Genomic DNA, 15,933 nt, shown 5'->3' on the forward strand with positions numbered 1-15,933 from the left:
TTTACTGTGGATATAGATACATTTGTACCCGTTTCCTCCAGCATCTTCCCAAGGTCCTCTGCTGTTGTTCTGGGATTGCTTTGCACTTTTTGCACCAAAGTACGTTCATCTCTAGGAGACAGAACACGACCCCTTCCTGAGTGGTATGACGGCTGCGTGGTCCCATGATGTTTATACTTGCGTACTATTGTTTGTACAGATTAACGTGGTACCTTCAGATGTTTGGAAATTGCTCCCAAGGATGAACCAGACTCGTGGAGGTCTACAATTTTTTTTCTGAGGTCTTGGCTGATTTATTTTGGTATTCCCATGATGTCAAGCAAAGAGGCACTGAGTTTGAAGGTAGGCCTTGAAATACATCCATAGGTACACCTTCAATTGACTCAAATGATGTCAATTAGCCTATCAGAAGCTTCTAAAGCCATGACATCATTTTCTGGAATTTTCCAAGCTGTTTAAAGGCACAGTGTTACAGGAATTAAATTCCTTTATGTTTTATTTAACCAATTTGATTAAACACTCTGCCCACTCCTAAGAATTTGTAAGACCCTTATTTGCATAAAATGGACAGAGACCAGTCTTAAAATCAATCAGTAGCGTTTATTCTCGAGAGTACTGAACACGATATAACCTGTGGTAAATTGTAAACTGAAAATGACGTCATTAGTTTTCGAACTGTCCCGTCTCTTCTCTACTTCAGTACAATGGCAGTATAGTTCTCAAGCCTTCCCACAGTCTCTCACCAATTTAGATCTTTTATGACCGAGCCAAGGTCTCCCTGTGTAGATAAGCATTCTAGCCAGTCTGACAATAAGTTCATTCATTTCTACCAAGGAACAGACAGTCAATGTTCCAATTCTTGATTATATTTACACACATTATATTCAGTACTAGGATTAAAAGAAAATTCATACATCTATCTATACAGTAACATAATAGTATTCTGATTATTCAGTCCTGATTGAAATGTATACGTAATTAGTCATTATTGATTAAAAAAATCCCTTAACACAGTCAACTTAGTGTATGTACACTTCTGACCCACTGGAATTGTGATGCAGTGAATTATAAGTGAAATAAATCGGTCTGTAAGCAATTGTTGGAAAAATTACTTGTGTCATGTACAAAGTAGATGTCCTAACCGACTTGCCAAAACTATAGTTTGTTAACAAGAAGTTTGTGGAGTGGTTGGAAAAACGAGTTTTAATGACTCCAACCTAAGTGTATGTAAACTTCTTACTTCAACTGTATGTATACTGTAGCTACTTTTTATTTTTTTATTTCACCTTTATTTAACCAGGTAGGCTAGTTGAGAACAAGTTCTCATTTGCAACTGCGACCTGGCCAAGATAAAGCATAGCAATATGAGCAGACAACACAGAGTTACACATGGAGTAAACAATTAACAAGTCAATAACACAGTAGAAAACAAAGGGGTGATAAATGATCAGATGGTCATGTACAGGTAGAGATATTGGTGTGCAAAAGAGCAGAAAAGTAAATAAATAAAAACAGTATGGGGATGAGGTAGGTGAAAATGGGTGGGCTATATACCAATAGACTATGTACAGCTGCAGCGATCGGTTAGCTGCTCAGATAGCTGATGTTTGAAGTTGGTGAGGGAGATAAAAGTCTCCAACTTCAGCGATTTTTGCAATTCGTTCCAGTCACAGGCAGCAGAGTACTGGAACGAAAGGCGGCCAAATGAGGTGTTGGCTTTAGGGATGATCAGTGAGATACACCTGCTGGAGTGCGTGCTACGGATGGGTGTTGCCATGGTGACCAGTGAGCTGAGATAAGGCGGAGCTTTACCTAGCATGGACTTGTAGATGACCTGGAGCCAGTGGGTCTGGCGACGAATATGTAGCGAGGGCCAGCCGACTAGAGCAGTGGTGGGTGGTATAAGGTGCTTTAGTGACAAAACGGATGGCACTGTGATAGACTGCATCCAGTTTGCTGAGTTTGCTGAGTAGAGTGTTGGAAGCCATTTTGTAGATGACATCGCCGAAGTCGAGGATCGGTAGGATAGTCAGTTTTACTAGGGTAAGCTTGGCGGCGTGAGTGAAGGAGGCTTTGTTGCGGAATAGAAAGCCGACTCTTGATTTGATTTTCGATTGGAGATGTTTGATATGAGTCTGGAAGGAGAGTTTGCAGTCTAGCCAGACACCTAGGTACTTATAGATGTCCACATATTCTAGGTCGGAACCATCCAGGGTGGTGATGCTAGGCGGGCATGCGGGTGCAGGCAGCGATCGGTTGAAAAGCATGCATTTGGTTTTACTAGCGTTTAAGAGCAGTCGGAGGCCACGGAAGGAGTGTTGTATGGCATTGAAGCTTGTTTGGAGGTTAGATAGCACAGTGTCCAATGACGGGCCGAAAGTATATAGAATGGTGTCGTCTGCGTAGAGGTGGATCAGGGAATCGCCCGCAGCAAGAGCAACATCATTGATGTATACAGAGAAAAGAGTCGGCCCGAGAATTGAACCCTGTGGCACCCCCATAGAGACTGCCAGAGGACCGGACAGCATGCCCTCCGATTTGACACACTGAACTCTGTCTGCAAAGTAATTGGTGAACCAGGCAAGGCAGTCATCCGAAAAACCGAGGCTACTGAGTCTGCCGATAAGAATATGGTGATTGACAGAGTCGAAAGCCTTGGCAAGGTCGATGAAGACGGCTGCACAGTACTGTCTTTTATCGATGGCGGTTATGATATCGTTTAGTACCTTGAGTGTGGCTGAGGTGCACCCGTGACCGGCTCGGAAACCAGATTGCACAGCGGAGAAGGTACAGTGGGATTCGAGATGGTCAGTGACCTGTTTGTTGACTTGGCTTTCGAAGACCTTAGATAGGCAGGGCAGGATGGATATAGGTCTGTAACAGTTTGGGTCCAGGTTGTCTCCCCCTTTGAAGAGGGGGATGACTGCGGCAGCTTTCCAATCCTTGGGGATCTCAGACGATATGAAAGAGAGGTTGAACAGGCTGGTAATAGGGGTTGCGACAATGGTGGCGGATAGTTTCAGAAATAGAGGGTCCAGATTGTCAAGCCCAGCTGATTTGTACGGGTCCAGGTTTTGCAGCTCTTTCAGAACATCTGCTATCTGGATTTGGGTAAAGGAGAACCTGGAGAGGCTTGGGCGAGGAGCAGCGGGGGGGGCGGGGCTGTTGGCCGAGGTTGAAGTAGCCAGGCGGATGGCATGGCCAGCCGTTGAGAAATGCTTATTGAAGTTTTCGATAATCATGGATTTATCGGTGGTGACCGTGTTACCTAGCCTCAGTGCAGTGGGCAGCTGGGAGGAGGTGCTCTTGTTCTCCATTGACTTCACAGTGTCCCAGAACTTTTTGGAGTTGGAGCTACAGGATGCAAACTTCTGCCTGAAGAAGCTGGCCTTAGCTTTCCTGACTGACTGCGTGTATTGGTTCCGGACTTCCCTGAACAGTTGCATATCACGGGGACTATTCGATGCTATTGCAGTCCGCCACAGGATGTTTTTGTGCTGGTCGAGGGCAGTCAGGTCTGGGGTGAACCAAGGGCTGTATCTGTTCTTAGTTCTGCATTTTTTGAACGGAGCATGCTTATCTAAAATGGTGAGGAAGTTACTTTTAAAGAATGACCAGGCATCCTCAACTGACGGGATGAGGTCAATGTCCTTCCAGGATACCCGGGCCAGGTCGATTAGAAAGGCCTGCTCACAGAAGTGTTTTAGGGAGCGTTTGACAGTGATGAGGGGTGGTCGTTTGACTGCGGCTCCGTAGCGGATACAGGCAATGAGGCAGTGATCGCTGAGATCCTGGTTGAAGACAGCGGAGGTGTATTTGGAGGGCCAGTTGGTCAGGATGACGTCTATGAGGGTGCCCTTGTTTACAGAGTTAGGGTTGTACCTGGTGGGTTCCTTGATGATTTGTGTGAGATTGAGGGCATCTAGCTTAGATTGTAGGACTGCCGGGGTGTTAAGCATATCCCAGCTTAGGTCACCTAACAGAACAAACTCTGAAGCTAGATGGGGGGCGATCAATTCACAAATGGTGTCCAGGGCACAGCTGGGAGCTGAGGGAGGTCGGTAGCAGGCGGCAACAGTGAGAGACTTATTTCTGGAGAGAGTAATTTTCAAAATTAGTAGTTCGAACTGTTTGGGTATGGACCTGGAAAGTATGACATTACTTTGCAGGCTATCTCTGCAGTAGACTGCAACTCCTCCCCCTTTGGCAGTTCTATCTTGACGGAAGATGTTATAGTTGGGTATGGAAATCTCTGAATTTTTGGTGGCCTTCCTGAGCCAGGATTCAGACACAGCAAGGACATCAGGGTTAGCAGAGTGTGCTAGAGCAGTGAGTAAAACAAACTTAGGGAGGAGGCTTCTGATGTTGACATGCATGAAACCAAGGCTTTTTCGATCACAGAAGTCAACAAATGAGGGTGCCTGGGGACATGCAGGGCCTGGGTTTACCTCCACATCACCCGCGGAACAGAGAAGGAGTAGTATGAGAGTGCAGCTAAAGGCTATCAAAACTGGTCGCCTAGAGCGTTGGGGACAGAGAATAAGAGGAGCAGGTTTCTGGGCATGGTAGAATATATTCAGGGCATAATGCGCAGACAGGGGTATGGTGGGGTGCGGGTACAGCGGAGGTAAGCCCAGGCACTGGGTGATGATGAGAGAGGTTGTATCTCTGGACATGCTGGTTGTAATGGGTGAGGTCACCGCATGTGTGGGAGGTGGGACAAAGGAGTTATCAGCGGTATGAAGAGTGGAACTAGGGGCTCCATTATGAACTAAAACAATGATAACTAACCTGAACAACAGTATACAAGGCATATTGACACTTGAGAGAGACATACAGCGAGGCATACAGTAATCACAGGTGTTGAGTTGGGAAAGCTAGCTAAAACAGTAGGTGAGACAACAGCTAATCAGCTAGCACAACAACAGCAGGTAAAATGGCGTTGACTAGGCAACGGGGCCAACAGATAAAACAAACAAGCAGAATGGAGTACCGTGATTAATGGACAGTCCAGCGTGCATCAGCTATGTAGCCAAGAGATCAGTGTCCAGGGGGCAGCGGTGGATGGGGCAGGGAAGCTGGACTGGCGAGTGTTATCCAGGTTAAAAAAACTAACAATGACTAAATAGCTTGTAGCTAGTTAGCTGGTTAGCTTCTGGGGGTTCTTGAGTGAGTACTAAAAATTAAAAATAATAGCGATTCCGTATCACATTGGGTGAGGCAGGTTTCCGGAAGGTATAAACAAGTTAAAAATCAAAAAGAGATAGAAAGTAAATATGGATCCAGTGAGTGTTTGGGACGCGGCGATTCAGACGGTTAGCAGGCCTGTGCTAACAAGCTAACAGTTTGTAGGCCCGGGCTAAACAAGGTAGCAGTTAGCGGACCGGAGCTGGACAAGCTAGCAGTTAGCAGGCCGAATTAGCAAGCAGGGAGATAGCGAGGGCTAGAGAGTTAGCCTTTGGGGGACGTCACGATGGGGTGAGTCTGTTTATTCCTCTTCATGCGGTGACATCGATAGACCGGTCGTGGGCCCGGGTATTGTAGCCCAGGAGTATGCTACGGTGGGAGCACAGGTGCGCTGGCCGGGCTAGCTTCAAGCTAAGTGGGTGGAAACGCTAGCCAGGAGTAATCATCCGAGGTTGCGGTTTAGCTAGATAGCTAGTTTTGAAGATCCAGCTGGGAAATGTTCCGTTTGCGGTGGGAATCCGGGGATGAATCCGGGGATGAAAAATAAATAGGTCCATTATGCTCTGGTTAGTCGCGTTGTTCGAACTGGCGAGAGCTTTCCGAGCTAAAGGTTAGCTGATGACCGGTTAGCTGAAGACCGCTAGCACAGCTGGTGGTTAGCTGGCTAGCTTCAGTTGAGGGGTTACGGTTCCGAAGTAAATATAAATACTTTAGGAAAAATAGCTACATTGGGTGAGGCGGGTTGCAGGAGAGTATTGGAAGCTTAGGTTTAGCAAAATGTTTTTAAAGAGATATGCTTAGAATAATATGTAAAAAAAACATAACAAAAGTAATACTAAGTGAATGTTGTGTAGTAAGCTGTTTGTAGCCCATGTGCCTCACAGTAAGAATTTGGTCCCTTTTCCCCTCATAACTTAGCCTACTATTGTGACTTGGATTTGAACATGTAATCTATAGCCTGTTTTAGAGAAATGTCATCATCAAATATTGTAAGAGATTTCATTGTCTGCTTATATGCCTGCTTTACTTATCCTACGGTTCTGACTTGGTGTGCAGGGAGAATAATGTTCTGAATTCTGTAGCTGTACATTTGAAAAGTGCTGAACAAATAGTTATATTGACTATGTCCGTCTTAGCTCGCTCATGAATGTCATAATCGAAATGACTGATTGCCTCTTATCAGCTCATTGTTCCCTTATGGCAAAGTTTGTACATCTCAGTTGTTCGTAGACACCATCTTTGTTTAAGTAAATTAGCCATATCAGCTATGTTTTTTAAAAGGCAGTAACTGAGGCTGAATGAACTGTTTCGCTGCAAGACAAGGCTCCGCTGATAACCAGGTGTAGCGGTGGTAAGGATTCACTCCATGGTGCTGAAAAGAAAGCTCTGCTGTTGGAACAGCTTTATGTAGGCCCTAACAGTTTGTGGGCACAGTTTGTCCCACGTTATAATGCAATGAATGTATTGTTTTGTGTAGTAGCTTTGCTGGCATGCAAAAAAAAAATTGGGGGAGTTTGCCCCGCCAAAATTGACATGCTAAAATCACCACTCTTTGTAGGTATGGCAAATCAGCCCACCAGGCCAATCTTATTTCTCATGCACAAACGGAGAAACTCAAGAGAAATGCTGCTCCTTTTTCTAATGCAAGAACACATGTTTGACACAGGAACTACATTTGTAAGAGATAATAACACAGTTAAACTATCAGAGTTACAGATGCCTGCACATATTGGCATTGCAGCATTGCAACTGTAGATCACCTGGGATGCGTTACTGAAGACATTGCAAAGACAGAAATCAATATCCACAGAACAAAATGCACAGCGCTGTATAAATGCAGTTATAGGGCCTGCAGGGCAAGAGGAACTAATAAAGGACATTGTGAATGAGTCATTGATGAAAGTACTGATGTCACAACCAAGAAGGAACTGTGTTATGTGATAAGATACCACATCAAGAAAGTCTCTCAAGTCACACTAAAAACAAAATTAAAAAAGCAGGGTGATTAACTTTTACAAGCGTTATTTGAGTCTACACACACTTCCTTCAGTCATCTGTCTGTAAAGTCTAATTCCCCCTGTTTCTATAACTGTCACATCTGCTCCTGCCACACCCCCTAGTGGTCATCCGGTGTCTGCTTGACCTGCAGCCATTCCCCCAGTTCTCTCTCTGTGTGTGGTTGGAGACAGGTGTGCTGGAGTCAGAGCAGATCCATACCAGCTGCAACTCGTTCTATAATCAAGACCTATTATTATTATTATTCAAGAGCCTGTTACCCTGCTGTACCTGTTTCCCTGCTTGACACTGTTTATCCTGTCACTGCAGTTTTGCCACCCTGACTCTGGCTCCTGTTCCACATCTCACCACCCTGCTACCCTTTTCCGGACTCACCACACCACCACTCCCTTGGATTCCCCTCCGGACCTGTTTACCCTGTCCCAACCCAGCACACTCCAACCTCAACATCTGGTTTCCTACAACTCATCCAAGCTTCCCCGGATCTGCACTCCATATCTCCCTGTTACAATAAATACCTTGGTTCATTCATCTGTTTCCTCATCCGAGTCTGCTCTTGGGTTCCCCTGTGCTGCGTCGCGTAACAATAACTCATCCCTCATATCTCTGTCTGTTCCTCTACTCTGTCTCTGTTATGTCGTGATGGGGAATGGCTGCAGCACCAACTTGTATGGAGATCACCAGCATTCACCTCCTTTGGCCCCTTACTGGCTGGAACACTGTTGCTGAGTGTCACTTATATAGTTCAGATTAAATCATTATGTGTGATGAACCAACAACAAAGGGAGAAATGCAGAGAAGCAATTTCACCATAAGTATTTAGATTGTCATTATAGAGACTAGGTGTCTCGATAATGACAATGCTTGGATACATGTGCAAACTCTTCTCTTGCTGCTGGAAATTTTTTTGGGGGGAGTTTTCAGGCCTTGTGGGTAGGTTTTTAGTAGTCTTTGGGCTATACCTGGCAACACTAGACGATTTCGAGAGTTTAGCTGTTATGCTAACCAGGTGTTAACAACAACACTACAGTAAGTTGGAGAAAATTAGCTAGCTAGATAACTTGAAACTCAGGCGACACAAGCTTTGGAGAAGCTATTTTTTCACTATAAAATGCACCTTTTTAACAAAGGATTGAATGTATCTATCACCACATTTGTAGACTACTGTAAGCCTATTTATTGTAATTTTTTATTGATCCTGTATTTAAACAACGATGGCCTACCCCAGCCAAACCCGGATGACTCTGGGCCAATTGTGCGCTGCCCTATGGGACTCCCAATCACAGCTGGATGTGATACAGCCTGGATTTGACCAGGAACTGTATGGACACCTCTTGCACTGAGATGCAGTGCCTTAGACTGCTGCACCACTCGGGATGAGAAGATTAGATAATATTAATTGCCTAAATTACTCACTATTTCATGCAATTCTACTACACTTTATATGACTGGAGACATTAGCTGAATCATTTTTAATACGATGGTAGGCTAGGCCTGCTCTACTGACAACAGATCAATAAAAACAACCGTCTTGAATGCAACTATGTAATCTAGGCCAAAAAAGGGTCCTGACTAAAAGGGATCCAGCTTTTGTCAAGTTAGCATCAAATTACTTTTTTAGGGCATTTTAGCTAACCCTAACCCTTTTCCTAATTTAACCCGAAATCTCCTAATATGCTGCATAAATTCTCCTAATCTGCCCACGAAAAGTCAAATATGTTACTTTTACAAAAGCTGTATCCCTTCTAGTCATGGCCATGAAAAGGGGAGATTTAAATTGTACGATATGACGTCCATATCGCCTGGAGGACATTATTGTCCAAACACACTCCAGTGGTTATCATATATTCATATATTAACCCAAATACTTATTTATTTTTTCTTAATAGGAGGGAAAATGTATAGGCCTCAATGGGATAGGGTAATCTGCTGTGTTGACTATTGGTTGTTCCAGCCCAACAATAGATTTAATCATTATTTGACACTAAAACATCTAAATGAATAGACACAACCAAACACTTAAAGAATAAGTGATATTCTAACATCAGGTGTGCTTTTCATTGGTTTATGTACTGCTGTAGGTTCACCAGCTGACCTCTCAAGACATCCATGTCGACTGGATTCCCACTAAAGATGAGCAATGCTGCAGCAGCATCAGTTTATACTTCCACTACTTTGTCGTTTTCCAGATATGAAAGGAGACACTCAGTTATACGATATGGCTGTCATATACTGTGCTTTGGATTATCCAAATGATTCTGTTGTGCCATTTGAGTAGATAGCACCTTCACCTTGTTGTCATGACAAAGTGCCCCCTTAAACCGTATGAATATATACACTGCAAAAATATAAATCTAAGTTATATTAAATATCTTAAATCAAGGCAATATATGCTTGTTTTTTTGTCTGACAAGATATTTCTTCTTATCAGTTATGTTGGAGCATTTCACTTGTTTCAAGCTTTTTTGTCCTTAATTATCTTAATAAGATAATATAACTTGTTACTGAGATTGTATTACTGGTTCTGAGTAACTTAATGCTCGAAACTTGAAGTACCAGAATTATAAAGCTGTTTGCTCAACACTGACAAGTACAAAACTGCTTTGTCAAAGTCACAATTTCTTATTTCAAGCATCTTATCCTTTTCATCTCTTCACATAATAAGATCAGATAATTACCAAATGGAATTCACTGTTTTATTGTCAATCTTACACACAGCAATCATGTAGACAAAATACAGTACAGAACAAAGACAGTACACTTTTCATATCTGGGGAACACACTACGAGTCATTTGAACTGTTGTACAATTCTATTACATCCCCAAGATGGTATTTGTCGTGGACATAAGTTTGGCTCTTGTTGCTAATTGTGTAATAAGAGGTCAAATCAACCAGCGGCCTGTGCAAGGCGTGGGACCTCAACTTGATAAGCCATGACATTTCTATCAAAGCGTATAGTTTGAAATGGTTGATATTCAAAACAATAAAGCCTAGAATCAACAAGATATATGTTTTTGACCAGTCCAAATTCTGGCATATTACCATTCAGTACTTTGGCAAAGACCATGGACTTCTGAGTTATGTATTTATGTCATATGTCAGTTGTGCAGAGGTGAGGACGGAGTCAAGCGCAGGACACAGAACTGGGTAAAATAACGTACTTTACTCGGAACAAATGAATTAGCCAAAATAATCCACGCAGGGATAACAACCCTAACACACACGACTAACACAAACCAGGAATAATCACACACAAAACATAATGGGAACCAGAGGGTTAAATAAATAAATAATAATAACTTGATGGGAACCAGGTGTGTACACTCAAGACATAACAAATGGAAAACAGAAACATGGATCGGTGGCAGCTCAAAAGCCGGTGACACCGAACGCCGCCCGAACAAGGAGAGGCACCAACTTCGGCGGAAGTCGTGACAATTTATTTGAATTTATTACAAGCCATTTGACTGATACAGCATGGTTTACTTCATTGAAACCTAGGAAGTCCCTCAATTTTCCACATAAATATTGTAGATCTTTAACCATCTCCCTTTCATTTGAAAAAATTGGGTGTTTTGAACTGTCAATATTTTGGCAGCTTTCATATACTTGGTTCTGATTGATCAAAGACTTCCAAATATTTTTTTAATTGAGCTTGGAAGCCCATTGTTTAAAGAAACAATGTTTAGACTCAGGGTAGCCTAGTGGTTAGAGCGGTGGACTAGTAACCGGAAGGTTGCAAGTTCAAACCCCCGAGCAGACAAGATACAAATCTGTCTTTCTGCCCCTGAACAGGCAGTTAACCCACTGTTCCTAGGCCATCATTGAAAATAAGAATTTGTTCTTAACTGACTTGCCTAGTTAAATAAATAAAAAATTAAAAAAAATATGTCTGACCCAATGACTATCTGCGATGGCAAATGTATCATACAATGCTGTTTAGGTCTGGAAAAAGCTCCTTCCAATGCTTCAAATGATTTTCAATTAGTAACTTCACAGCCACACAGCCACAAGGGAAAGAACAGGGGCAAATACTACCTGTACAATCTCTATTAGCTCAATTATCAGTCGTATATAGGCTTTGACTTCCAAACTCTCCAAAACAAATGGCAATATCTTTAGTAGGACAAGCATTTGCCCAGATGTCTGTTTTAGTTTACCATCACTTGACGTTAATGTACTAACAGAAATTGTGGATGGCCGATCTCTAACATCTAGAGGGGAATAAGGGAAACCAAGAATCCAGATCAATCTGTCCTGACACAACAAGATGATTCAAAACACATTTGATTTCCTCTGGGGCTACGCCCTCCAGAATTACATGCATAATGTCTTGGGAGTTTTTTGTATGATATCAAAGGCTGGGAATTCAACTAACTTGCTCCTTCTATTGATCCCATATGTTTTTCAGTCTTTGCCTTTTCTATTTCATCACACTGACATGCTTCTCCAATGTCCTTTTAGTATATGCATCCTCATTGAAGTGTGACTGCATGTCCTCAAAAGAACACTCAGTGTCTGCACTTACTGTAGGCAAGGCCCACACCCTCTTTGATCCCTGCTAGTTTATGTTGTGCCAGGGTGTCTCCACAGAGACACCATGGCATATATCGTTTTCTCTCTGTTAATAGTTAGCATTTTAACCCCACTGTACAATGCATCCATGTCTTCCTTGATTCTATTCAATATTACATCTCCACCAGATTGACGGAGTTCTGCTGATCGAGCCATGGCAGGTAGCCTGATAGCAGCCAGTTTAGACCTGCATTTTGGATTTATATTTCCTAGGGTGTATGTAGTACACCATTAACAACTTGTTTTTTGATGCAAAGGAGCCTAGTGGATTACAGATTTCTATTTCATCCGTGTATAGAAAAATCTGCAATGCATTTGGCTTCTCTGAAATTAAGGGATGTGATTTCAATAGAGCACCGTCAACAATGTCACAAAAAAAAAAGACTTTCCCTGCACACCTGGGGTCCCTTTTAAACCGTGGACATAATCCTTGGGTGTGATAAGAACTGTTCTAGACTTTTGACTAATGGTACATAATAAAATCATTTGTCTTTGATGAAAATGACTTTTGATCCTCCACAGTTCATCCTGCATATGGTTTGAGCAATTGGAATTTCCTCTGCGTCCAAACAGCTAAACTGCTTCTTAATAACACTGTCCTGTCTAAATGTTGTTGCAACACCAGCAAAACATCACAAAAGTAACTTACTTGTTTCACTGCGACAGCTCCATGTTGGTTAATGCCCCTTTGCCCTTCACCGGAGTCAGATGTATGGAGTTGCTGACCAGTGATGCTGGAGTTAGCCAGAAGCTGATCGGGTTGAATGTTGTCCTGTGTACCACACATCAAAGAAACATTATTATTTGAGATTAGCTCTATTAGTGAAACTAAATACAGTTAAGTGTTTTGTTGTTTTGTTACTATTTATCATTGATTATTTTCACATTAACCCAGCTTTAGCAATAAGTCATTATAGCTAAAATGATCGAATAGCCTATGGACAGTATGACTTTGGTCCGTGTATCATCATCGTTCATTAAATTATTTTTGAAAATCCAGAGAACAAAAAAAAATAAATGCTAGCTAGCTACTTACTTGTTCCGGTGGTACTTGGCTGCCCTCCGATAGCTGTTCATCTGGTCGGGTGCAATCAAGTAGGTGTTGAAGGTGTCTTCTCTTTACATGATGAAAGAAGGAATTTTACACTCTATATTCCCCAGTGCATCCGTCAATACCACAGAGCAACTAGAAATCAGGGCTGCGACTGTGCAATCTATTGCTATGGCTCAATAACAGTTTCAATGAAAAAGTCATAAAAACTCAGCAGATAACGCACCGTCAAAGCATCTTGAACGTTACTAAAAGCAAACACAAGTAAAAACGTTCCCACTGCTTCCGATGAAAAGGGCAGAAAGAACTGAAAATTATGTTCACAGGTGTTTATAATACGAGCAAGTAATTTGATTGGAGTAGAGTACAACAGCACTGGGACTTTTAATTATACATGTATCACTCCGCTTTACGGGTGTTCTAAGAACCGTTAATTACATTAACAATCGTTATCTTATCTTAGATTGTAAAAAAAAACTTCGACCCGCAATGATCAATGTTTCCACAAATAACATTTGAGTTCAATTATGAATGGTCGTCAGGAGAGGACGGTAACGTGTAGACCTATACAAAGTAGCAGTAGCAAGCTAATGTGTAGGAAAATGTATATTGTTAGAGTTGCGTCAATTCGAATCCGGTATCAGGATAAATATGACAATGAGTCACCGATTGTATACTATGTATTTTTTATTAGCTAAGCAATAAGTGGTAAATGCAATTTTCGTATATACGGGCTCTCTGTCCCACCTCGCAGGGCAAAACAGAGAACTGACAAGATGTATGTAAACAGTATTCTTTATACTGTGATAGACAGTTCCAACCCGTCTGTTGGCCTATCACAGTAGAGGCTGGGCGTGGTTTAAACTTACTCAGCCTATTGCAGGCGTTCAGGCGGGTCCCCTCCTCTTGGCGCTTCTGTTGATAGATGTAACTGTTGCTGCGAAGAACATCCATGCGCTCATACCGTTATCTCGTACCTGGCTCCTGTTATCTAACAAAAGACCCCTTGTTCTCGCAACACCCCGCTCTGAATGTGCCCCCCTCCCAACTCATTGAACAGGTCCTGTCTTCTGTATTTTTCCATCATGAGAAAGGCCCATGGCCTTGAAACTGTTAACAATGTTTCAAGTCAGCTATGTTGCATAACACATACATACACCCACACAAGCCAACAGCAGATAATATTCAATCACATATATGGTAACGTGCTATAGTGCATAACACAGAAACCTCATAATATGTGGTGCTTGGCAACAGTCCAGTCCCAGACCAGTTGGGGAACTATGTGTCCCAGTCCAGTGGTGGAACTATGTGTGTTGGTGGAGCCAAATAAATGATTAAATAAATAAACAAATCATAATCTGCTGTCGCTTATTACTGTTCACTAAAAAATTGCGCTTGTAGAACTGTTGTATAAAAGCAATATCACACTGGAGGTCGTGCTGTTATCCTGAATATTATTATCTGTGGCCTCGCACCTACGACGTAATCACAGCCGTGCTGATGTTCAGCACTCCCTCTCGTGTGATATTGCTTATTAATTAACTGACCTACGTTCATCGCATTATCTAGCTACATAAGGGAGGCCTAACTAAAAAGTCAAAGACGGTCCAAATCTTTGAGTTATCTAACAACAACATGAATGAAGATGGAATGGATGACACATATCCAGGCATGGATCATATATCAACCGCAGTATTAAAAGGTCATGTTCATTTGTTTATACCCGTCTACCTTTCTCCTTAGCAAGCTAACGTTAGCTAATGTTCATTTGAATTGGATAGTTGGCAAACCAAGTTAGCATGCTAATTTTAACTAGGTAACGTTGACTCTTAGCAGTTAATAACTGCACGAACGGCCATTCACTTTGGTTAGATTGAGAGTGCTTTATTGCCAGAAATAGTGTTCATGAGGTGTAAATGTGCCCTAATGATTGACACCGTCGATTATTTAGCTTCGCCTTCTTTGGCACCCTTTCTATTGACAATAAAAAATAAATAGAAAGGGCGCCAAAGACAGAGAAGCTAAATTATCCATGGTGTCAGTCATGGTCTTAACTAGGCAAGCAAAGATGAAGTAACTAATATTTTTAATATGGGAGACAATTTAGCATTAACGTTAGTTTCATTAGCTTGCACTACCTTTTTGATAGTGTTTCCATATAAATGCAACTTCTATTACTACTCTAAATGAGGGACTAGAAACAAAGTGACTATTTAGTCTACAGTGTTTCCTGTGGAATGAGAGGTTTGGGGGGGTAGTACCAGCGGAATCACTGGTCTTAATTTCAGTCTAAATTTTTAAATGTTAATTGGTCGTGTTTGTTATGTTTTCTGGCATCAGAAACTACTGAGAGCCTACAGAACCAGGCCATACATTATAAAACTCTACAGGAGATGTACAAAACCAAGGACAGACCCAACCAGAAGGATCTCCCATCTCCTGGACCTTGAATTCCAAGCAAGACGGGCCTTCATCGACTCTGATGCTACTAAGGAGCAGGACAGGCCTACCAAGATTCTTCAAGCGTATCCCTGCTTCAGAGAACTGGATCATGTAAGCAAATGTATTCATTTTAAGTAGGCCTATGATTCTTTAGCCTGGTTAACACCAGACTGAATCTCAAATGAGATACAGTGTGGGAACTGAGCAGCTTGAGAAGCCATAGCAGGGACGGGGGTAAACTACTTCAGGAAAATGTAAAACAGTGAGCTCACGAGAATTAGTTCTGGTAGCAACCAGTCTAATGCTTCCTAATGCTTCCTTACACTGTCTGTCTGTCTGCCTGTGTGCCTGCCTGCTTGCTTGCCTATGGATGAACTCCAGCGGATCCTCGATTGAGGGAACTCCCGCTTCATACCTGAACTGAAGACCCGCTGGGGGACCTTTTACAACAAGTTTTATGGAGTGTTCAAAAAGGTAATGAAGCCACTGCTGCTGGACAAAGGTAATTACTGGCTCTGTTGACAATGGAGAATCCCATGAATGGATACATTTTTGTTTAAATAACTGGCTGCAGTAAATCAAATGAAACTATTTTCGTTTTTAACAGTGAATCACTCAACCACCATGATGAAGGCTTTACCAGATATGTTCCCATCAC

The sequence above is a fragment of the Oncorhynchus mykiss genome, chromosome 2 (assembly GCF_057628025.1).
Source record: "Oncorhynchus mykiss isolate SJ-2025 chromosome 2, ASM5762802v1, whole genome shotgun sequence".
NCBI lineage: Eukaryota > Metazoa > Chordata > Actinopteri > Salmoniformes > Salmonidae > Oncorhynchus > Oncorhynchus mykiss.